At 38.4% G+C, this 24,066-nt stretch overlaps 1 protein-coding gene across 8 annotated transcripts in view; it reads right to left on the bottom strand.

Moving 5' to 3' along the window:
- Positions 1-24,066, bottom strand: part of ATXN1 (ataxin 1) — a 291,552-nt gene that overhangs the window by 94,245 nt on the left and 173,241 nt on the right. For 7 of the 8 annotated variants that reach the window (XM_089516778.1, XM_089516780.1, XM_089516777.1 and 4 more), the window contains one exon: positions 12,725-12,816. The exons of the other annotated variant lie outside the window; for it this stretch is intronic. The gene's annotated coding sequence lies outside the window, so the exon portion shown is untranslated. The remainder of the gene's footprint in view (positions 1-12,724; positions 12,817-24,066) is intronic. 8 annotated transcript variants of the gene reach the window in all.

The following is a 24,066-nucleotide window of genomic DNA, read 5'->3' as shown; positions in this document are numbered from 1 at the left end:
CCATTTTATCTCATCAGTGAACTGTGGCTACTCTTATTGCTATAACCTGCTCTTCAACAATCTCTCTAAAAAGAGAATATAGTTTAAAACACTATAATGGCAGCCACCCACATGGGAAAGTGCCTTCTGCGTCATGCTGTTGTACTACTCCTGCACTACTCAAAGATATGTTTGCACATATAATGTATGGATGCAGAATACATAGTCAAAATGTTGCCATGTTAAAAACATGGTAACAACTCAAAACCTTATACAATAAAATACTGTGTCCAAAACCATTTTCTGAGGGATATTTCTGGGCTGCCAATAGAGGACCATTTTACTGCAACCTGAAGTTATATATATAGGCTTTTCTGCCAAAAGTCAAGATAACTTGATGTGTGTATGTTTTGTATCTTCTTTTTTCGAATTAGTATTTTGGTTTAACCCGTTTTCTAGCACTGTGGTCTCTCTAACTGCAAAACAAAGTCCAGAATAAAAAATAATACAGACACATAGACACAAAAACCACTGTACTTCAGCTAGCCTCAGCTTGCTATCAGCATATCTGTTAACAATCTGCCTTGTTCATACTGATATATTCTGTCTCACCTATTCTTATGTCTTGAAACTATTCTAACCTTCAATACGAAAGTTAGGGATTTTGCTGCAGCTTTTCTTGGAACAGGATAATTATTAGAACAATCTCTGTCAAAGATTGTTCTGCTAAACTTTGATCTTTCTGATCTGGTCTATGTCAAACAGAGAGATTAAGGTTATGTTTTATATCAGTCAGGATGCAAGGTAGCTCACTATAAATACCAAAATATTTATATGCTTTCTTGCTGTGACTTTCCTTAAGAAAAGAAGTGGAAGATGGAATAATGGATTTTGTCCTCCTTTATTGACTGATATAGAAAAGGACTTGAGATACAGGCTGGCATCTGTAAATAGGCTCAAAACATCTGTTTCCTCTCTTCAGTTGAACACCTAAGGCAAGGGTGGGAATTCTGAAATCTTACAGAATCAACTGCATTTCTTTACTTGAACCCTGTGACCCACCAAACAGTGCTAGGCTCAAATGCTCACACTAAGAATTAAGTTTTCTGAGCACTGGATATTTATTTATTTAGTAAGTATTAACAAAATGTCACCAGCTGTCCTTTCACACAAAAATTGTACTTTGGTCAACCTCTAGTTTTCTTAATTTCATCTGTATAATCTGGGCTGTTTTGCTGTGATATACCCTGATTTCCAGGTGATACCTGCCAAGTCTTATTGTTGCTTAAACTGCGTGGAGAAACATAGTCAGGGATGTAGCTAGGATTTTAGGAAGGGGGGGGGGGGGGTCCAGACTAAGTGCCACCATTATAATGGGGCTTAGGTGTGGCGGCGCAGCAGCACACACCATTCATTTTTCTAATGGAAGGGGGGATCCGGACCCCAAGAACACCCCCCCCGGCTACGTCCCTGACATAGTGTATGTCACTTACAGACTAGTAATATGAAGAAAAATTACTTCTAATAACAATACTTGAATACATTAAATGGCTTACTCAAAACAAATCTCATTATCATGTATTGACCAAATGGCTGCATACAAACAATTCAGGGAAGTGAAAATCTTGAGTTTTGCTGCGACAGGACCTGAGGCAGTATTACCCAAATGCATACCATTTTTGAACAATCCAAAAGTGAATGTTTAAGACAGAAAACAATTGTTACTGCAGCAAAACAGTTTCCAAATGAGGAAAATGTCTTTGATTCAAAAAGATACTTGCGTATTTGTACAAACACTCCTCAGACACAAAGGCTAAATATCCACATGCCTAAAACTAACATGAAGACTGAAAATAAAGGCCATGTTTTAGTAAAACTGACTGAGCTCTGAGAAACTAGAAATCCTCCAGGACAGGATGGATGATTATTTTATCAGCATAGCCAGACCAGAGACTAAAAATTGTTCTCAACAAGGAATATAAAGGTAGTTCTTTAAAAGGGTGCAACACCGTGGATTAAGGCAAGTGTAAAAAAAGGCCAAGAAAAAACAGTGAAGGAGACCAGGATAGGCAGGAGGGGATTCAAATGCAATACAAGGATTTCAGACATTAAAATCTTTAACATTCTCTTTCACTCTTAAGGTGGGCAAAAATACAAGGAAGGTAAGGCTGTTTGGATGACCCACAAAATTTAGGTACTTTCCTAACATCCATCAACTCTTCTTCATTTGAGCAGACTGTCATACTGCTACATCTCAGAAGAATAACTTCTTTCCTGAGATTTCAAAGCACTATTTACATCATTGTCAGGCATTATTGCTAAATAGCTGGGGAGGCAATGACCGTGGTGGGAATCTTGCAGCATGTAACAATTTCAGAGTGAAGCATGTGTACTAGCTGTGGCTTTGCAGCTCATGAAAAGGAAATGAGGTAATAGTTAAAAATATCCAAATAAGTAGCAGAAATATTTATCTTTCACCAACATTTTTTAAAACTACACATCATGTGTATCAAGTAGCTACAGATCTATCCCTAGTACAATACAAAAATCTAACAATTAAAACTACAAGCGCCTGTGAATGCAAGGTATTAAGGACATGGACAAATTTAGGGGTAGGCAATACTGAAATCCAGTTTCTTTTCCACATATCTCTGGTCTGCTACTCCTATCAGCCCTAGCCAGCACAGCCCAATGGTGAAGAATGTGAGGAGTTACTATTCAACTACATCTGGATGCCTACATTGTTAGCACCATATATAAATCTCACTGGATGAATTAGCAAACAATATCACTACCTAAAATTAATACCTTGCTATAAATGTATCTTAAGATGTCTGTAAGTAGGGTTTAACTTCAAGAAATGTGTTAATCCTGGTTCACCCTGTGCCCATTTGTAGGTCCAAACTGAATTAGCCCTGAGAAAATGAGAAAAGACATCAGTGCAAATATTCAACTGCATGAATGGGAAACAACATGGAAAAAGAGAATGAAATACACTGTGCCCTGGAAAAAGTAATGGGGCATGCGTCTGTGGTACGTGCGTTGCACCGCGCTGCAAGCATGAGCCCCATTATTTGTAATGGGGCTAAAGCATATGCGGGATTTCCCTTATGTGGTGGGTGAGGTGTCCGGTACAGATACCCCGCGTAAGGGAAGGGCCCACTGTATATCTCTTGTATGGACATAAAAGAGATTCTTTTATAAAAGCTATCATTTTCCTCATGTGGTGGTCATGTACAAAAGCCAGACATTATTGGCTCAAATACATAGAGCAATCACAGAAATATTTCAAATTAAAATAGATAAAAACCCTAAAACGTTTATATTAAACATGTTGGATGAGAAATTGGAAAAGAGGTATAGAAGAGTTTTATTTTATATAACCACAGCAGCTAGAGTGGTTAATACTAAAAGATGGAAGGATGAAAAAATATGTGATCAATCAGAGTGGTTTTGAGTATATGGAGAATGATAAGTTAACACAGCTACTCAGAAATAAATCAGTGGAAAAATTGGGAAAGATAGGACAGAGAGCAGTAAAGTATCGAACTACTTAAAATCAGCTGAGTATATCTGAAGACATATAAATAAAATACATAGTAATATACACATATAAACGAAATATAGACTATACTCAACTGTTACTTCTATCAGATAAGCTGTAATATAAGTTTATTAATGAGTGAAATGGCTATAGAGGCATAATCAAGTAGAGAGAGACATTCTTTTGTAATAGGTTTGGAAAGAAATTAAAAATGGAAAAATAATTCAATAAGAAGACCTATATGTGAGATGAGGAACTATAGAATGAATGTTTTTAAATGCTTAGTTTAGTTTTAGTGGATTTGTCTATATAATTTGTATATAAATTTTATTAGTTGGGAAAGTAATGACGTGATGTCTTGCTGGGCTATCTGTTGTGTTAATAAATATAATTTTAAAAAACCACCAACTTGAATTAGCCGTTTTTAAGTGGGAACAGCTACATGGTTCAATACACAAAGACTCTTGGAAAATGAGCAAAAAAGTGACTTCACAGTAGAGTACTGTACTACTAATCAAGCAAAAAACCCAGCTCACTTGTATAATGACATTACAGCTGGCCCTCCACATTCGCAGCTTTGACTTTTGTGACTTTGATTATTTGCGATTTTGATTAATATATATGTCCTCTCTAGGAATTGCTAGCTCCTCCAGAACAACTCTGCTGGCAACTGACCATACAGTTGTGCTGAAGGACCTAGAAGTTCCTAGACAAAACACTTCTCTAGGCATCTGTACATCCTCCAGCATGATTCTATGATCGACCTCTGGAGGACCTGGAGATTCCTAGGGAGGAGTTCTCTTCAGTAAAAAGAATAGGTTTTTTTGTTTGCAGTTTTTCCACATTCCACATTCACAGGGGTCCTTCACCCCTAACCCCAGCAAATGTGAAGGGACCACTGTTTATTAACCAGTTCAAGCAAAATACAACCATGTTAAAATTAAGTAGTTTTCAATATTATGCTACTTGAACTAGGCTGAGTTCTCATCATATTGCTCCTTGTTAATCAAATATAGCTCTGTTTTTTGTATTTCAAGACCCACAAGGTTCCTTAAGATATACTAAAAATCCTTCAGAAATATAGATTGCCACAAATAGCACTGTTATTGTTCTTTTGTCAAATAAACGCTGCAGCTCTGAAAAGCAAGAAAATTATGCTAAGACAGTTAATGCTGAGCCAAAAGACAAACAATACAACGGTAGAACCTCACACAGTGCAGCACAGAACAATACAATATAGAAATAGAGTTGTGGGTGGTTGCTATAACTGGATTGCTCTACAATCTGTGGATATAATGAAGAGAATCAAGGAGCTTTATGTATGTCCACTGAAAAGCTAATTCCTGTGTGTCAAAAGTGTGTGAAGAAAGCTGAAACATAGAAGTGACTAAAGGAAATAACGAATATTGTGATGCTTCAAGCAAGAATGACGTTAGAATTAGAGACAAATGTATAGAAGTGTCATAGATGGAAAACCACTTAGGTCTAACAAGAGTCAATAGAGTTGCCACCTCCACCGGCACACTTCCTGGGAATTCATGTATCTCTATAATATGTCAGAGAAAATCTAAGCTTACTGTAATTCCTATGTTGGGAGGTACAACACACACACACACACACACACACACACACACACCTTACCCCATCATGAGTAATAGCAAATTGGAAGAATGGAAATGATGTAAAGAAAGCAAGAATCACTAATCCTCTTTTGCATTAGCCTCCCAGCCTGAGGCCTGCCATTAGCAACACAACAATACACATAAATCACTCCTGACTTCCCAGGTCACACAGTATATATATACCCAACTTTTTCCAAGCAAGCATTCTCTGAAGATGCCAACCACAGATGCTGGCAAAACGTCAGGAAGAAACTCTTCTAGAACATGGCCACATAGCCCGAAAAACCCACAATAAAATATGGATGCCAGCCATGAAAGCCTTCGACTTCACACAAGAATCAAGGATTGCTGCCCAAAGTGTAGGAGTATAGAACAGAGGAAGTTGCAGTAGTCAACAAGATGATAGAGCTTTGAATCGTGTTTGGCATGTTACAGACTGCCATTTAGTATGCGCTCCGTGTGTACTAGGGTTAGGAAGGGGCGTGCTAGGGTTAGGAAGGGTCTTACCTTCCTAACTGGCCCTGTCCCTAGTACGCGCAGAGCGCGTAGTAAATGGCAGCGCCCCATCCACATGGGCGCTGCTATCTTTACGTCTCGGACGCACAGCGTCTGGACGTCGTGCGGCGGAAGTGACGCCACAAGTGCGCGCCTCGCGGCACCACTTCCAGGTGCCAAAAAGAAGCACCATTTTGGCGCTTCTTTTTAGCTGCGCTGGGAAGCCTCACGGTCTGGCCGCTGGGGCTTCTCGGCGCAGCTAATGACAGCGGCGGCAGACTGCCCGCTTTTGGGCGGTCTGTAACGTGCCATGATATCGATAACAAGTAATACTAGACTCCTGGTAGTTTAAATATGAGATTTGCCTATGTTAATGAAAAACAGAAAACTGTCAGAAGAAAACTAGGAACAGCTCCTGCTGTGTTGTGATTTTTCTGGTATTAGAAAATTTGTTTTCTAAAAAAGTAAAACTACTATGATTACTGAATGCAGTATTACATCCCAAAATCTATGATAGATGACTAATTAGAGTGAACCTTGCTGGCAACAAACGGATATGTTGTTTTAGTTTTTCAAAAATTTTGAAAAATTCATTCTAAAATAACTGTAAAATAATGCCATCTCTTTAAATTATCAAACCTGCCTCTATGCTTCTACTTGCTACCTGATAAAGAGCAATCAAGGTAGCTGTTTCCTTCTTTGCCTCCCTCCTGACCTCTGTGCCATCAGATCTCTCTGAAACACTATCAGTACCTGTAACTCCAAGCACCATACCTGACACAACCAGAAACATAAGCTTCATTCTGCAGAAATACAGATGGTGTCAACACCATCAAGTGTTCATGAGATCATCTAACATCCCTGCTTAGTGCATATAGTTTGCAGTCAGCTATTGTAAGGGATTGAAACAGACCTGCAGCAGATGTGAGTGAGCATGTTATTCTCAACAGAATAGTATTTCTTCTATCCGGATTCAATAGACTTTGAAACCTTCTCACTAGTACACTGATGACCTTGACCTCTTTTGGATAGGAGCCCAACATAGCAAGCTGAGAAATGAGAGCTTTTAGCTGGTACTGCATGCAACCTACCCAAAGTTTTCTTGCTGCAGCCATTAAAATTCCTTGGACTCGGTCCTATGCTAGAATATGCAAGATACTTACACAAACATTTTTCACTGCTAAACATCATGTGTACACCACAATGTGGTGTACACTACATTGGTGATTAAGGCTGAAATCCCCCCCCCACCTTCAATCTTCTTCATTTTCCAATCATTGGGATCTGGATTAAGGATCCAATGGGATCTGCAGTGAGCAGTAGAGGATTCTACAGTTTTGTAGCAAAATGTCACCCCAGGATACTTTCCCAGATGCCAATTAGAATCTATTTAATTTTTTTAAATGAGTGGACCAGTCTCTAAGGTCCAAAACACACTGCAAAAATAATCCAGTTTGACACCACCATCAGTGCTAGCGAATTCTGAGAACTGTAGTTTTGTGAGACATTTAGCCTTCTCTGTCAGAGAGCTCTGGTGCCACAATAAACTACAATTCCCAGGACTGCCTAGCACTGAGCCATGGCAGTAAAAATGGTGTCAAGATGGATTATTTCTGCAGTGTGTTTTGGACCTCTGTATACAACCTATGCATACTACTTGGAAATAAGACCCATTCAGTGGAACCTCAGGACTGCAAATGTAAGGGTGCTTTCACAACCAAACTTAGAAACTGGAAATATGATGGCATGGACAATCCCAATTTTAGTACTCAATGATGTATCTTTACATTTCAGGATCTGGTCTATTTCATTCATAGCTGCCTTTCCAACTTCCAGCCTGTTCTGATTTCTTGGCTGAAGTCTCCATTCTGATTAATAACTGAGCTAAGGTATGGAAAATGATGAACTATTCCAATGTTTTCATCATCCAATTTAAAGCTATGCAAATCATCTGTAGGTTTTTTTTTAATGTTCTTCCTGGACTCCAACAAAGAATCTTTCTATTTCTGCTCTGCCTCATGTCTTATTTGGCTGGAGAGAAAAAAGCCAGATACTTCTTGTTGGTTCTTAGGTTATATGTTTGTTAACGCTCAGAATAGCTGCTTTGAGGAACCCTGCAACCGTACTATGACAAAATTGCTGAACTTCTGCTCTATACTAGAAGAACATGATACAATAGAAAAACCAGGAAACAAGATATTATGACTAATCATTCATGTGGTGCTAAATACTAATGATTTTGGTAAAAAACTATTTCTCTCAGTGACTCTTGATATGCCTACAGAGCTATATTTAAAGGAAAGCAGAAGCTGTCTGTAGTTTTTAGGTAAGAATACTGCCTGAGAAGAAAGCACTACTTTCTCAGAGACAGCATTTTTCAGATAACTGCAATTCCTACCCTTTCTGCAGTTCAGAATAGAACTGCTTGCATGAGCTGAGACATATGGAAGTCTCTCATTCTCAGCAGCCTGCAGTTTCTGTAAAGAAGGAGGATGAGGGGGAGAGGGAGTCATGAAGTGAACTGTAAACAGATGCAAACAACTTTAGAAGCAGACTAATCCAAACTTTAAACTGTGTCAAAACTTTCCATTCATTCTGCCATGGTAAAGAGTTGACAGTTCTCCCAAGAGATCCACAACATGCCATTCTCAAGGACCAAGACAGAAATGTTTCCTGTACTCAAAATTCCTCTCTAAAATGCTGATTAACACATTATTTTTCATGTTACTGCATAAAGATATTTGCCTTACTCTCCATGGGATTTTACCGTTGTTGCCATGCTGTTCTAGGGAAATATTATGCATATGAGGAAATGAGATTATTCTAATCCCTAGGAAAGGGTTTTCTGTATTGGCTACAGAAAGCATTTGCTCACAGTGCCAAGGACCTGTTTGGTGACAGGAGTTGCTAGTATTATGGCCCTATCTGCAATACCATCTTATATCCATTTAAACCACTTCTCCCCACCCCCCACAAAAAATTCAGGGAGCTTCCAATCCATTACGTGTGGTGATTTTGTAATCACCCTAGCCAAAACCTCTACGGTGTGCCACATTTGGATGTAGGACACTTTAATACTTATTGAGTTAGGAAATGCATCATGTATTCTTGGGTAAGTCACCCTTTTGTATTTTAACCTACTTAGAATGTGGAAAGGGTACTTTTTGAACTATAATTCCCTGAAACTCCCAGAAAATATGAGGTAGCTTTCCAAAACAGATGTGAAAGGCCATATTTTTGATGTAAACCCACATGAGTCCTAACATCCTCAGGGAATGGCTTTCTCTTGCTCCCACCACTATTACAATCAAACTTACTGGTGATAACATGAGATAGAGACTTCTCAATGGAATGGAGTTCCCTCCCATGGGAAGCTAAACTGCCCCATCTCTGTTCTCCTTTTACCACTAAGCAAAGACCTTTTTATTTAAACAGGCATTTGATGGTTGTTTGTGAGTTTATCTTTTTATGATGTGTATGTGTGCTTTATTATTCCCTTTAATGTTATGTTTTTACATGATTTTATGTATTTGAAACCTAATTTTAAATTTTAATAGTTTTGTTGTTGTTCCAACCTACAGTTACCCTAAGGCAAACCTATCATGGGGTTTTTGGTAAGATTTGCTGAGAGAGTGTGATGTGCCCAAAGCTACCCAGTGGGTTTCCATGGCCAAGGAGGAATCTGAACTCATAGCCCAATGCTCAAGCCAATATACTACAATATGATAGCTTAGTTAATTAGGTTTTAACTTTTTATCATATGGTTTTTAGCTTTATGTTTTATTCTTGTTTTATCTTTGGGCCCCAGGTTTTAAGAAAGGTGGCATATATCATAGATTAAGTAAATAAATAAAATCAAGAATAAACACTGTTTTACATTTTAAAAGTGTTTTAAAATGATTAAATCAATTTTACTTGCATGCTGTCCTGAAATCTCATGCTATAGGATGGGATATAAATATTTTTATGATGACAATATAGATGATGATATAATGAACATGCAGTGCGCCCGTGTCATACGCAGGCACGCTGTATGCTAAAATAATATTTTGCTGTTTCCTAACAGCATATAAAAGCTGGGATGCTCTTGATGCATAATTTGTAAGTAAATATTATTCTTATTATCTACAAGAGAATTAAAAAGCCAGTGTAAGTTAAAGGAAAATTGTGTGTGTGCCTACCATGAGGTTTTCTTGGCATGATTTGTTCAGAGAAGGTTTGCCATTGTCTTCGTGTGACTTGCTACCTTGTTAATAGTTTCTAGATGGACATAAGGAGTAGGTTCTAAAATATATTCTAAAAATTACTGAAGTCTGGATTGTAGCTGTTGGTGAAATGATACAACTACAGCAAGGGACCAAGAAGCTTCCAATGAAAGAGAAAAGTGAAATTTGACAGTAGAAAAATTGATTGATCAGTTAACAAATTATTAAAATTTCCATTAAGTATTACATGAACGCACATGTCTAAGTCCTAAATTCAGATGCTGAATGAACTTTTGCCCATAGTGAATTCTTTTTAAAATCACCAAGTTGTAAAATGTAAATAGATAAGAATTTATATAGCAGTGATAAATCTATATATAGCCTGATAAGATGTGGCACCACCCTAAAGGAAAAGAAGCTCAGAATCACCTGCTGTTTCAGAACCATATTAAAAACCAACAACAAGCTTAAATGGAAGACTTATAGTTCCAAGATACGCACATTCGCTTCAAAGTATGTCCCACTGTCTCAGTGATGGTAGTTAACTAATTAAAATTAATTAAGTTTTCAATTAAGTAGAAAATTTCTAACAAAAATGGGCAACTTAATTAAATTTATATTTTAACTTGAAGTAAGTTGGTATTTTACCATTACCTTAAGTCCAGAATTAAATTATTAACTGGGTTATCAATTAATGTATATACTCGATTATAAGTTGACCTCATGTATAAGTTGAGGGCAAGTTTTGGGGCCAAAATTATGGGTTTTGATATGAACTGTGGAGACACCGAGGATAAAACTTAGCAGCATGTAACAAAGGATGTAAAGGATGAAGCAAAGAAAAACAATGCTGAAGAACTTTAAAAAAATTAAGTTTGTGCTCACCCTAGATGCTGGATGGATGAGATAGTAGAGGGGGTTGATGCTCCCTTTAGGTGCTTGGAGAAGGGATTAAACTCTTACCTTTCACCAGAGGATGGTTTCTTTTTTATATACGAGTTAAAGTACAGTACTCACAGTGATCAGTGGACAACTTGACCTAGGTTGTTTTTTTTTAGGGGGGGGTGTCAATTTTTTGACTAAAATTTCTAGACTTATACACGAGTACTCTTTCAGTAATTAGATAAGAGACCCTATTAAAGACAACAAATTTTAAATTTCCCAGTTGTTTTACCCACAGTCTAGTTCTCTTGGATTTCTGACCAAGTATTACTTTCTTCTTATTAGTCTTTCAGGTTGGAGAGTTGCAATATTTAGGTTTGAAGAGTCAAACCATTTATTTAATACTAGTTCCCGTAGGATAAATGGTGTGAAATTCTTTTGAAGTTAGTAGTTGCAACAACTGCTCCACCCCAGATGTTTTTGTTTTGTTTTGTTTTTTGTATCAATACAACTTCAGAAAAAGGATTTCATAAAACTGTAGAAACACTTGGAATCCCTGCAAAGTATAGACCAAAAAAAAAGGGGGGGGGATGAAGTGTCAAATCTCTGGAGGTAGTTTTCAAGATCACTCTGGAAAAGCTCTTATTGTACGCTTTTAAATTAAGCTGAAGGGTGAAACAGACTGATCCTTTGCGCCGTCATCCAGGTGGCTTGAGTGAACGGTGTTTTGATGCTGCACACTCTGAAGCCGCCCGGAAGCCAGCTTCCACTGCCCACATGTAAACCAGCTTCTGGGCATCTTGGGCATATGTTGATTACACATCACAAGCCCTCAACACTCCAGGAACCCACTGCGGGGCTGCGGAAGAGCTGCTAAAAGAGGCTTTTCCACAGCCGAAAAAGGAGTGGTTGAAAACCTCTCCTTTTTCGACTTGCGCCACAGCAGATTGGGGTTACGGCTTGCAGCTGCCATGGCCCCAATCCATCTTCAGGTGGGGAGGCCTCATGCCACCCCATCTGGGCTGTCTAATTTGGCCTTTAATATTTATTATCCCTTCTAACATAGTTCTAATTGAACTAGATTTTTTCTTATTAATGATTAACTAATCACACTGCCTCTTTTCTACCAACTTTCCTGTGTCTACACTGTATTTACTTGTCCCTATTTTATTATAGGCATACCTGGAATTGCAGCCTTAGAGTTTGATCCTTTGTATGCAGAAATCACACGTTCAATGAACAGTACTCCCTAATTATATTCCCAGTTGTGTGTTCAAAACTGTAGCCTTGTGCCACAATTCTAAACTCATTTGTTTGCAACGTATTTCCAATTAAGCTCATATACACATGTGGGCCTAGGTTTTTAATTTCTTGAGAAATGCTGGCAGCCTATTTGTCAGAAAAGGATGTTTTTCTCTTCTGTATAAATCTGAGATATAACTGATATCAATAAAAATTATGCCTCTATTCAGATCTAAAACAAACATAACATTATTCATCATGATAGTTTCTGAGATCACAGTTTTGCACTCTGAAGTTTTTATTTTATGAAATGAACTGCAGTATTCTATAGTCCAGATAATATATGATTATCTAAATCCATTTTCAGCTACATTTCCATTTTCAATTCTTCTAGTAGGCTAAAAAGAACACAACAGATATGACAAATATATAGCCATTTCCGGCTATACATTTTGTGTACATTCAAAAAATTAAGCTGCGAGATCACCTCAACTATTCTTATGTAGAAAAAGTGTCCTCCATAAACACTTTTTCTTATAGTAGCAGATGGATGAAAGGGAAACAATTCCCATACAGAATATATGGGATATTTGGGGAGAAATGTCACCCTTTCATCTAGTTAAATCCCAAGAGGCATTGTTGTCATGGGTTTTGGGTGTCCGTTAAGCCAACCTTCTTTTAAAATTCTGTTTACTCAATGAAGAAGGTATTTACAAGGGAAATATTCAAAATTCATTACTGCATGTTTTACTCACAACATTCACTGTCGTCTGTTAGGTCTCTCAGATTTCACTTTGAAGAATTTGCAGATGTTGCTGGATTGCTCACAGGCCTTCAGTGGTGCTCTCTTTCAAATAAAATAAAATAAAATAAAATAAATCTTTAATTAAATAGTACAGAGAGATTAAACAATAAAGGGGAAAATGTCAATTGAGACAATAAAGTTTCAATTAATTTTATAAAACATCATAGACTAAATGTAAACATGGAAGAAGACCCCAGTCCAGAATGTTCTCTGAACTCTGCTCTTCAGCTTACTGGTAATTATTGCAATGGCTCCATAGATCTTGCTCCAAAAAGTACAAGTTATAATAAGGGTAACAACTGGGGATTTCTAGACAAATCTTTAAATGTCTTTGTTATCATATATATGATAAACATACATACATATATAGAGCAAAGGAATCCACAAGGGAAGGGCATTATCCTCTCTCTATATCCTTTCTTCATTAAGCAGGGGTTTAAGGTCCATCCACACATAAACTGATGCACTGTTACATATGTTATTTAAAATACATTATAAGTCTGCATGGTACTCTACAATTTAAAGCAACATGTATATACAGCATGATTTACAGGGCTGTGAAAAATTCTAGCTTGCTATCAGTCAGAACTAACTACAGTACTAAGAAAAAAATTATATAAATTATAAAGTGCAGCAGCAGTTAAGAAACACTCAGTATGTTCACCATTTCCCAACTTCAATCTAGAGCAGTGGTTCTCAACCTTCCTAATGCCGCAACCCTATAATACAGTTCCTCATATTGTGGTGATGCCAACCATAAAACTGTGGTGTCTTGGTTCCTAAGACCATCGGAAATATGTGTTTTCCAACTGTCTTAGGTGACCACTGTGAAAGGGTCATTCGACTCCCAAAGGAGTCGCGACCCACAGGATGAGCCATGGATTATATAGAGCCATTGTTCTATGGGTCATTTTTCTTTGTGATCCTGGTTTGCTTGGTGTTTCATAGATTATACTGCTGCTAGTGCGATCCTCCCAAGAAAGAGATTCATGGCCTAGATGGCACAGATAAACAGTCCAGTCCTGAAGATCTTTGCAGAAATAATCCAGTTTGACACCACTTTAACTGTCATGGCCCAGCATTGTGGATTTGTAGGTTTTTTTTTAGACATTTAGCCTTTCCCTGTCAGAGAGTTCTGGTGCCACAACAAAGAACAACTCCCAGAATTCCACAGCATTTAATCATGACTGTTAAAGTGGTGTTAAACTGGAATATTTCTCCAGTGTGGATGCAGTCCTAGAAAGAGGGTATATTCTCCTATACGCATTGGAGTTGGACAAGGTGAATCTGTCACCCAATCCCTGAGAGAACCATAAGCTAAAAGCATGGAACAGGCTTACTAGGTGGAATATCCATCTCAAAGGGAGGATTCTATAAGTGTAGCAACCCTTCAAATGACCAAAGCCCTTCTCAGAAGGAGGACATCTAGTAAAGTGTCTGAGGCTGAGGTCAGGATTGGGCCTGGAGATCACTCTTTTATAAACCTTATGTTTAGACAAGTAAGAACACTGCTTGCTACTGGTTCTACCTCCTGCTAATCCTCTCTTTGATTCTTGTTCTGATAGACACCTTCACATGGATTTGTGCTGCTTCTGACTTTTCCTTTGGAGTGTCTTTTCCAAACTTACTTGTTCTCTGGCTGGATCCTTTGTGTCTGAACTCCGGACTGCCTTGACCCTTTTTCTGAATAGTCCTTGCTTTAATTATCTGCTGCATGCTTGGATACTGCTGGCTTAGACTTTGGACAGTCTTAACCTTACTGCTGAGCCATCTTGCCTGAAACAGAACATATGTCAACCTATTCTGTTGTGGTTGCTCCCACTTAGCTAAGATACATCACCTGAATTTTGGGAACATCTGACGGCAGTATAGGAAATATCTAAAACATATAGATCCAAATGCAAACTAGAATTTACCCTGGGTTAATAGCAGACTCCCCCTGCCCCCCCCCCCCCCCCAGTTTCCATTATGCACACATATATAGCAGATGTGACAGTTAGAAAATTGTACCCTAATTAATGGTTTTGAAGATGGCCCATGAGTTTATAGCTAAGGATCCAGCAAGATCTGCCAATGAATTGAATGGAAGGATCTCCTTTTTATGTAGTAAGAAGAACCAAAGGCTTGGGAAAGTTATTTTTAGGGGGTTCTCAGTAGCCATGCTGTCTGGGAGATTCTGAGAGTTGTAAATCAAGAAAAGATATTTCTGAGCTCTGTCATGCTATGTTACTTGCAGAATTTAGAGAATTATGTAATTCCAAAAAGTACCGTTTCCACACTCTGGTCAGAACCCAAGAAGCCATGTTACACTCTCAGACCAGTGCTGAATACATTTACAAGAGAATGGTGGGGGGATGCCCACTCTATCTCTTTGAGGCATATATAGATAGGACACCTTCCGCCATTTCACAGGCTAGACCTCTATCTTCCACAGCCACAAAATCCAAATATAGACCTGCATAGTGACTTCATTCCAAGGAGCATGGATAGGACCTCCTCACACAGAGAAACGATTGTGAGGCTTCAAGGTCATAAAAAAATGAGAGAGGTACTAAGACAGAGATTCCAGTGATTAAAGGATCACTCCCAAACGCACTAGTACTGTATTACAGTCCAGCATTTCCTGTAGTGTCACTGACTCATTTTAGGTACCTGATGGTGAATATGAACATTTTCTAATTCCACCACAGACTAGAAGTAAGCTCCTGCAAATATTTTATGCAAAACAAACTTCATATATATACAATGTCTCAGAATTTCAGAATTTGAGTTCTCAGTTTGCATTATTTGGGGGTATTTTTTACCATGCAAGTGTAAGTTCTCTGGTACAGTATTTGTAAACAGAATCATCCTAAAATATATTGGAAAATGCTGTTGAACTTAGCAGTGACAATATACAGTGACAGAGCAAATAATTAGTATGCTGAAATCTCAGATTCAATCTTAAGTATTATTACCATATATACTCAACTATAAGTCGACCTCCTGTATAAGTCAAGGTCAGGTTTGGGGGCCAAAATTATGGATTTTGCCATGACCTGTGGATAGGTCAAGGGTAAAACGTGGCGGCTCCTTTAGTGTGTGCCTGTGTGCGTATGGCAAGAGAGACTCTCACTGAGTCTTTTTGCTTCATTGTTTCAGTTTTCATTTCAGCCAGATGTGCAGGCAGGAGAGGGACTCTTAAACAAACAGCAATCAATCAATCACCCAAGACTCTTTCTGCTTGGCTCCAAAGAGAAATAAACTCTCTGCACCGCATGGGGAACTCCGAAAGAGCTGCTATTATATTACATTAGTGACTCATAAATAAGTCGATCTGGGATTTGGGGGTCAAATTTTGGGCATAATTTTTTAGACTTATAGATGAGTATATAAGTAATTAATCACATTTTAGGTGATGGGACCTAGGATTGCTTGAACTCATGGAGCAATGCCCCCAATCAGGGCAGACAGTGCCAGGCTACATGGACTTGGCTGACTTGACATGGGAACTTCCTATAATCTCCTATGGGCTATTTTGCTAGGAACACAACCTCTCTCTTGAGCCAATCTCTCTTGAGATCAATCTCTTTCTACTTATTTTTGTGATGGTGTGCCTTCAAGTTGTTTCCAACTTATGGAAAGCAAATCTATAATGTGGTTTTCTTGGTGTGATTTGTTCAGAAAGTGTTTGCCAATGCTTTCCTTTCAGGCTATGACTTACCCAAACTCACCCAGTAGATTACCATGATCAAGCAAGTATTCAAAACCTTGTCTCCAGAGCTGAAGTCCACCACTTAGACCACTACACCACACTAATATATTTAAGATTTCAGTATTCTGCACTTCATAAAGTGTTTATCCCAGGATAGTTTATTAAGCATCCTCTCACTGAAAAATGATATTTGGTCCCCCATTCTTTTCCAATCCAGATGCAAAAGGGTTGCAGCGGAAGTGGCAGGCCACTTCTCAAATTGATTCAATTGGAAAACTAGTTGCTGAGCAGTGAGTCTTGAATATTTTCTGTTTTGCAACAAAAGCTAAATCCTACAATATCCAAAAGGGACTGCATTTCCTCATCTCCTTTTTAGCAAAACACTTTCCCAAAAGCAATATAACACACATTTTAAATTACATTATGAGTACTAGGCAGTTTAGGAAAAAATTACTGTCTTGGCACTTTTGCAAACTGCCTATTTAAAATTCACAGGATCTCCCATGTTTAATCTGAAAGCTAGAGGCTTGTGCATAAGAGTGTGCTGCATTCTCCTGGTATTTATACCATGTCTTCACTTGCTGTCTCATGAAGTGTTCTGTAATTTGGTCCTTCTAAACCAACTAGTGCTAATAAAAATGCTGTTATAAATGCCAGCACCCATGTTCCCATTTCATCATTCATATTATTCCACCACTAATCCTTCATTCACTTTTAAAAACTACTTCACTTCCTTTTCACATGAAATAAGCCTTCAACAGGTTCACTCATGTTGTGCTGATGGAGGAAATGCAACTGAGCTTTTTCAAATGTGTGTCATTCAGTTATGCGAATGAGTCATGTGAAACAGTTTTCAACCAGTTTATAAAACTACATGGGACTGAAATACATTTTATGTATTTTCCTTTAAAAAATTAATGGGTTTGTAAATTATTCATTCCTGTTCTAAGTACTGTATAGATGCACATGCTGTGGATCACTGATTGTATAGTTCACATAATTTGCAGAGATTCTGAGTTTCTGAAACATCCTATCTAATGTTAATGCCAATTGTATCCTGATTTCAACTGGCTTAGACTTTTTTCACAATAGAATCCACTGTTAAAAGACATGCAGGAACTACAATCCAACAGAAACATAAAGCTTACTAAAAAGCTTGTTCTTTGGGCTCCTTACTAGTTACTCCTTACTTGTTCCAAATTACTCCAAGAAGTTATTTCAAGAAGATAGCACTACTGGTGCACTGATCACTCAGCAACTATAATAAACCATTCTCCTCCTAAGATTACGGTTTCATCCACTTGAAATAAATTCTTGGATATTTACAAAGTTTATGATGCTGGTATGGCCTCCACAACTGGGCTGCCCCTCCATATGGTGGGTGGCTGTTATGTTAAAGACATATGTTAAAGCCGCCCTGATCATACCTATGGAAGGGCGGGGTAGAAATAAAATTTATTATTATTATTGTTGTTGTTGTTGTTGTTGTTTCCTGAAGTAAATCCTTCACAATGGAGGTCCCACTGTGCTTCACAATAGGGTGAGATGTGGAGCACAGGCCCATTCAGCTGTGTCTTTCTTTTTCAGTATGGCTAACATCATGAAGAGGAGGTTAGCATAAGAAACAATCAGCATAAAGCAACACATAAAATGATAGAATGAAAGATGGAAAAGGCGACATGGCACTATCCCAAGATTGAATTTCTGTTCCCAAATAGGTTGCTTAAGTCCTACAGCTTTGAATGGGATAGAAGAATGCTCTGTGCAAGGCTGCCGCTTAAATAAGTCTCTCCTTCAGTGCTGGAGTCAGACATTTTCTTGACACTTCCAGTTATTATTATAATATCAGAAGTCTAATACGTGAAGAATTCTAAAATCTGAATTAAAAGCAGACCATTTTTGCTTCCTCCTACTCACAGTACTTAGCATTTAAAAAATAAATAAAAGAAATGCAGACTTTCTACCAGGGTAGAAAATAGGCACTGTCAGTTCAGTTCCATAATGTGCTTTTTCCCAATAGAGTTTTATTGTTTTAGCAATATTATTTTTAAAGGAGACTTCTAATTTTGAATGAATATGCAATAAAATGAGAGAGGAGAGAAGAGAAGCACAATCTGAAGAAACTAGCACTGGTAGTTTGCTTTCCGTTCAGCAAAATGCTCAACTGGTGGTCTGCTGGTAGCATCTAATCTGCAGCAACAGGTTGTCAGGCTGCTTGCTGTGCCTACAGATGCAGAGAAGTCTCTCTGTATATAGATGCGACTAGGTTCAAAGCAGAAAGAAAAATGATGTTAAGTCTGGGAAGGACAGCAAGTCCAGGTCAACTGTGCAGGAAAAAGGAGTGCTTCAGATTCATTCTTCAGCTGTACATGATCAACTCTTTTGTTCTGAGCATGTATGCAAGTACCAGGAATATTCCATTCCAAGGAATATTCCATTCAGCCCTGAACCTGGTGGCACATTTGCTCAATTCCATTCTTAGTCTGCTTTCATCATGTCTGGTATATATTCTACAAACGCTAAGGTACACCACAAGCTTCAGAACGAATGACAAAAAGTACTGCTGAGCCAGGTTTTCAGCTGCCTTTAGGACACAATTCCTTAAGAGCATCTACTCAAACTATGGAAAGAAAAAAAGCTCTTAATATTTTCAACCTCTTCCAAAAATCTGACTCTTTTTAAAAGGGGAGAATCTTCTCTGTTGTGGGTCTTTCATTTGTCTTAGGCTTTTGGAGGAGATCAGAAGCAGACAGCAATTATCTCATTGGGGAAAAATGGAATCAGTGAAGAATGTACCACATTCTACTTTGTGAAGATCAGGTCGCCTGGAGTAAAGAAAGACCCCTCCAAGAAGATAGGAACATGTAGAGAATTTTGGAAAGGGAAACCATTCACACTAGATTACGGGCAATATAGGAGTTTGTCATTGCCCCACTCCCTTGAATTCTCTGTGTTGCATTCTATCTCTCTGAATCCTCCATGAAATAAATTTTGTGTACACTGAACCATCAGAAAGCAAACATGTCACTATCTCAGCCACCCAAGTGGACAATTTTGGATTCTGGTATATTTTGGAATTGCTGATAAAGGAAGCTCAACTTATACTGGCTATGTGAGAACAGGCTTAATATCCAAAAGTAGAGAAACACACATCCCACAGAATGGTGGATCAGGTATTTGTAGGGAAGATTGTTGGACTGTAACAAATATTGCCTAAAGCAAGTTATTGTTTTTGTTTTCTAAAAAATAAGAGGATAGCTGTAACCAAGCTGTAACCAAAATATATCAAATAAAAAAAGAGTAAAATAATATTTTTGTTCCTCAGATGCATTTACTCACAATTTTGTTTTCAAAAATAGTGGAACGTACTAGGTAATTTTTAAAGGTTAATGATTTATGATGATGTATTATCTGTTTGTTGTTGCTGCATTTGCCTTCAAGTGTTTCCAAATTATGGCAACCCTTAGGCAAACCTATCATGGTTTTCTGGGTCTGAGAGTGTGTGAAAATAATAAATAATGTGCTGCCATGAAGGAGTGCCTTGCACCCTGGCTGAAATAATTAATACATGAAGTACAAGTATTTTAGCACAACCTCAAAGCAAAGCATGAATGACAAAATTAAAGAACCTCTTGGTGATTTACTACATGCAACAACATGAACAGAACAATGATTGCTCTATGTAGCGTATTCCCTGCTAAACACCCCACCCATCAGTCAAGGTCTTGAATTTAAACACTAGACACATACAGGAAAAAGAATAAAATACACAGCTGGCTTTGGCACCTTATTAATTAACCCACTTCAAAAGGTGTTTTTCTCTAGCGCTTCAACAGGTAATCACCAGATTTACTGGCAAGTTCTGTTCCTAATTCATAGTGTTCCTGGTGCTTCATGGTGCTTAGTGTTGGAACAACTGAAATTTCTGTTGGAGGCAAGTATAGGCTGGTCAATGGTGTCTGTGCTAAATGTACTATTTTTGTTTGAGAAAAGTTTCAGTGTATTATGTATATATATTCAAAAGAGGTAACTTCTAACACTAGTACTCAAATCAAGCAGTGCCTAGGTCCAGTGAGCAAGGTTTTTACTTGTAAGGCTGCATCTGAAAACTGGAAGAAAGGCGTGTGTGGGGAAAGAATGTAAAAAACATGAACATTTATTACATATTTTAAAGCCCTCTCAATTTAAGGCATTCTGAGACTGAAGGGGCTGCTCTCGGTGGTATACGTTGTAGTATCCACAACCACCACAAAGTACCTTACATCATGAACAAAGCATGTGTCATTTATGGCTTACACCTTATTTTACCCCAGTACTTGTTATCTCCTAGGAAAGTAGCATTCATTTACTCATAGCTTATTTACTCATAGCATATTTTCTTCTCTCAAAATAGGTGTTAGGTGTAGGTAAATTCCCAATCCTACCCATGTCAGAAAGGATAATGAATTATCACTATACAATCTGTGATTAGATTGTCCTCTTCTCTAACTCTCCTTTATTTCATGTTAAAAATAACTAAATAAAACTTTTATTTATATCCCGCTCTTCTACCATAAGGCAATCAGAGAGGCTTATGTTTTCCCAAGCTAGGTCTACATCTATTCATCCTCATCCTCTTCTCTAACTGAGAACTGCACATATGGTTCTTGTCTGGCTGAAAACATGTGCCTTATGACTATGGACACCTCCCTTGCAATGTGAATGTGGGGGAGTGTTAGATGGGACTGGGTCAAGATGCTGTGACTGGAGCAGCAGGAATACTGTGGCTCTCCATGACTCTTTTTTCTGGCTGGTTGGATGATGTCATGAAGGGGTGTCACGGGTTCAGGGTCTGTTGGCCTGGAGGTCAGCTTCCTGATCATGTTCGGGAGCACTCTGTCTCTCCTTTCATGATGCACATCTTCCCCTTCTTTTCCATTCTGCAGCCTTCCTTTCCTGTGGTTGTTCCTTCTTCTCCCCTTCTGAGGCTTCATCCCCACCCTATCAACCTTCCTCCCTTGGTGTTAGAATCTCCCTTCTGCTTTGGCCTTAACATTTCACTCTTTCCCTATCCTTACAGTCTCCTCCTTCCAGTTTCATTCCTCTTTAAATAATCCCTTTCACTCATCCCCTTTTTGCAGTGGCTGCTTCTTCTTCCAAGTTTTGGTCAGCAGCGGAGAGCACTGCCATCTATGACATAGATGGCAGTGCTCTCCTTGAGCATCATCTCTCACTGTCTGCAGTTTGCATTTCTGCCAAGTGGGCCAAGGATGCATTGTGCAGGGAGCCCCAATTCTGGTGCCACTCTGTAAGGCATTCTGCTTCGTTTAAAAATCAATTTGCTACATGAAAGAATGAGGATGTGAAACCTAGCTGTATGCTTCTGACCAGTGTTACGGTTAGCATCTCCTGGTGGGTAACTCATGATGTCACACCTCACTGACCTCCTCCAATCCCATACAATACAGAATCCTTAGTAATGTTTTTTGCACTACTGTTACTCATAAATCATAATTCCTGTATATCACTGAAAGTAATGGCAATAGTTGTGACATAAACAACTAGCAAAATTAAAATTATACCTTTAAATTACAAATCATACACACAGCCTAAATATATTTGCATGCACACAGCTTCATGCAGTTAAAGTGAAAATTTGGTAAGATATGATGCTTTACAGAAATAATTAAAAATTATTTTTTAATTAAAAAAATTAAATATGTTAAATTTATTTTTTTAAAAAAACACCCAATAACAACCCTGGGGCCTCTCTTTTCTCCTCCCACTGAGCCTCGCTCCACTCATACCATCTCTTCAGCATTTCAAAGGGATGCAGGCAAACATCACAGCCTGTTTCTGCGAAAAGGCAGATGTCTGGAGAGCAGTGGTGTCACACACCCCTTGGAGTGTCACCTGGTGTGGCTTGGACCCCTCCCCAGTGACACCCCTGCTTTTCACTGCCATCCACAACATCTTCCACAGATTTATAAAGATAAACATGCACCATCCACTGATCAATGGTCAGAAGACCATACTAGCCTAGCTATACATGAACATGTATTCTACAGATGCCAATTCCAGGTAAATATCTTTAGGACATAAAGTATTCATGGATGTGCCTACCCCACAGTCATAGGCTGTATATATGATATATGTTTTACCCTAGTTTTCTTTTTTCTAATTGTTTAATTGTGTTCTAAGCTTTGTATTTTGTAGATTATCAACAATGGTTTTTAATCACTGTAAGCCACTTTAAGTCCCAGTCTGTTCTCATGTACCACCCTTTGGTGGAAAAGGTGTTATAAATAAATGTTGTTGTTGTTTAAAAGGTGGAATAGAGATGATGATGATGATGATGATGATGATGATGATGATGTCTCCCTCTTTCCCTCTTCTTTTCACTCCTGCTTTTTCAATTAATAAAAGAAAAAAATATATAGATTGGCAAGCCACATACACTACTTTTTCTAAGAATTGTAATGTTGATAGCATTGTATATTTAGATGTCTTTCCCATCCTCAACTCTGTCCAGTAGTTTGCTGACTTGATATTTTCCCACATATGAACTTCTATCCTGACTGAATATGTCCTGAAGGCATCACTGTTCTCTGACTGGATGCACACGCATAACACAATTCCTACACAAGTTACAGTTTCCTTTTCTAGAAAAACTATTAAGTATTTCAGAGAACTAGCTTAACACTGGTAAAAGAAGCAAAGAAGTCCCTTGCTTATGCTAGAGGGATGAATGGAGGGTGAATAAATGGGGCACATGCTTGCGGTGCACACTTGCACACCCCATGCCTATATCCAAGCCAATGGGGCTTGAATATAGGTGAAACTCTGTTATCTTGAGGGGATCCGGAATGGTTCTCCCGCAAAAAAGGAGGGGTGACTGTATTAGTGTTTTATTGAAACATGGTGTGTGTATACATGTATGAAAGCAAAGAGAAGGAGAGGAGCATGGAATATTACATAATAAGGGAACTGCCAATGGTTTTAATCCTAAAGACATGCATGGAAGAAAGGCTGCCTTTCTTCCTCTTTCCTCTGCCCCTCTCCATCCCTACCACACCTCACCCCACATTAACCCTCCAAAGAAGTTTCCTGCTGGACAAACATAGCTGCAGCTGCAGGAGAGAACAGGGGATGGGAAACTTTCTATGGACTTCCTTCAGCCATTAAGTCAACGACTCTTGGTTGTGATCATAAACAAGCAAAATTTACACAAAGAAATCAGACAAAACAGGGGGAGGAAATTACCTGGATTTTAATAACTTAAGATTCTAGTTTGTGGTTTAATCTTTGACAAACAATTTGGTTTATTTTCCTGAGCAACTGTCAGTGAGCACAGGAGCTGGCAAGTTGTCAAACATTTATTGCTTTGAACTTAAGATGTTCATCTACTGAAGCAATTCATTAACACAAAACAGAGTACCTAGCAAAGGGAACATGAGTCCCCTCTAGGCTTAATCCACTATATCCAGTCTCAGATGAAAAAGACTGATTCACATGTCCCTTGATGGGTTGAACAACTCCAGTTGGATGATCAAATGTTTACGCACTTCTCCAATAAACCCTTGCCTCTATAAACTGGCATGTTAGGAAGAATTTCTCAG

Source organism: Sceloporus occidentalis, unplaced genomic scaffold (genome assembly GCF_023333645.1).
Source record: "Sceloporus occidentalis isolate IW3139 unplaced genomic scaffold, rSceOcc1.0.p SCAF_3, whole genome shotgun sequence".
Classification (NCBI taxonomy): domain Eukaryota; kingdom Metazoa; phylum Chordata; class Lepidosauria; order Squamata; family Phrynosomatidae; genus Sceloporus; species Sceloporus occidentalis.
Note: the sequence above shows the minus strand (reverse complement) of the source record. Positions and strands in the feature narration are given on the sequence as shown.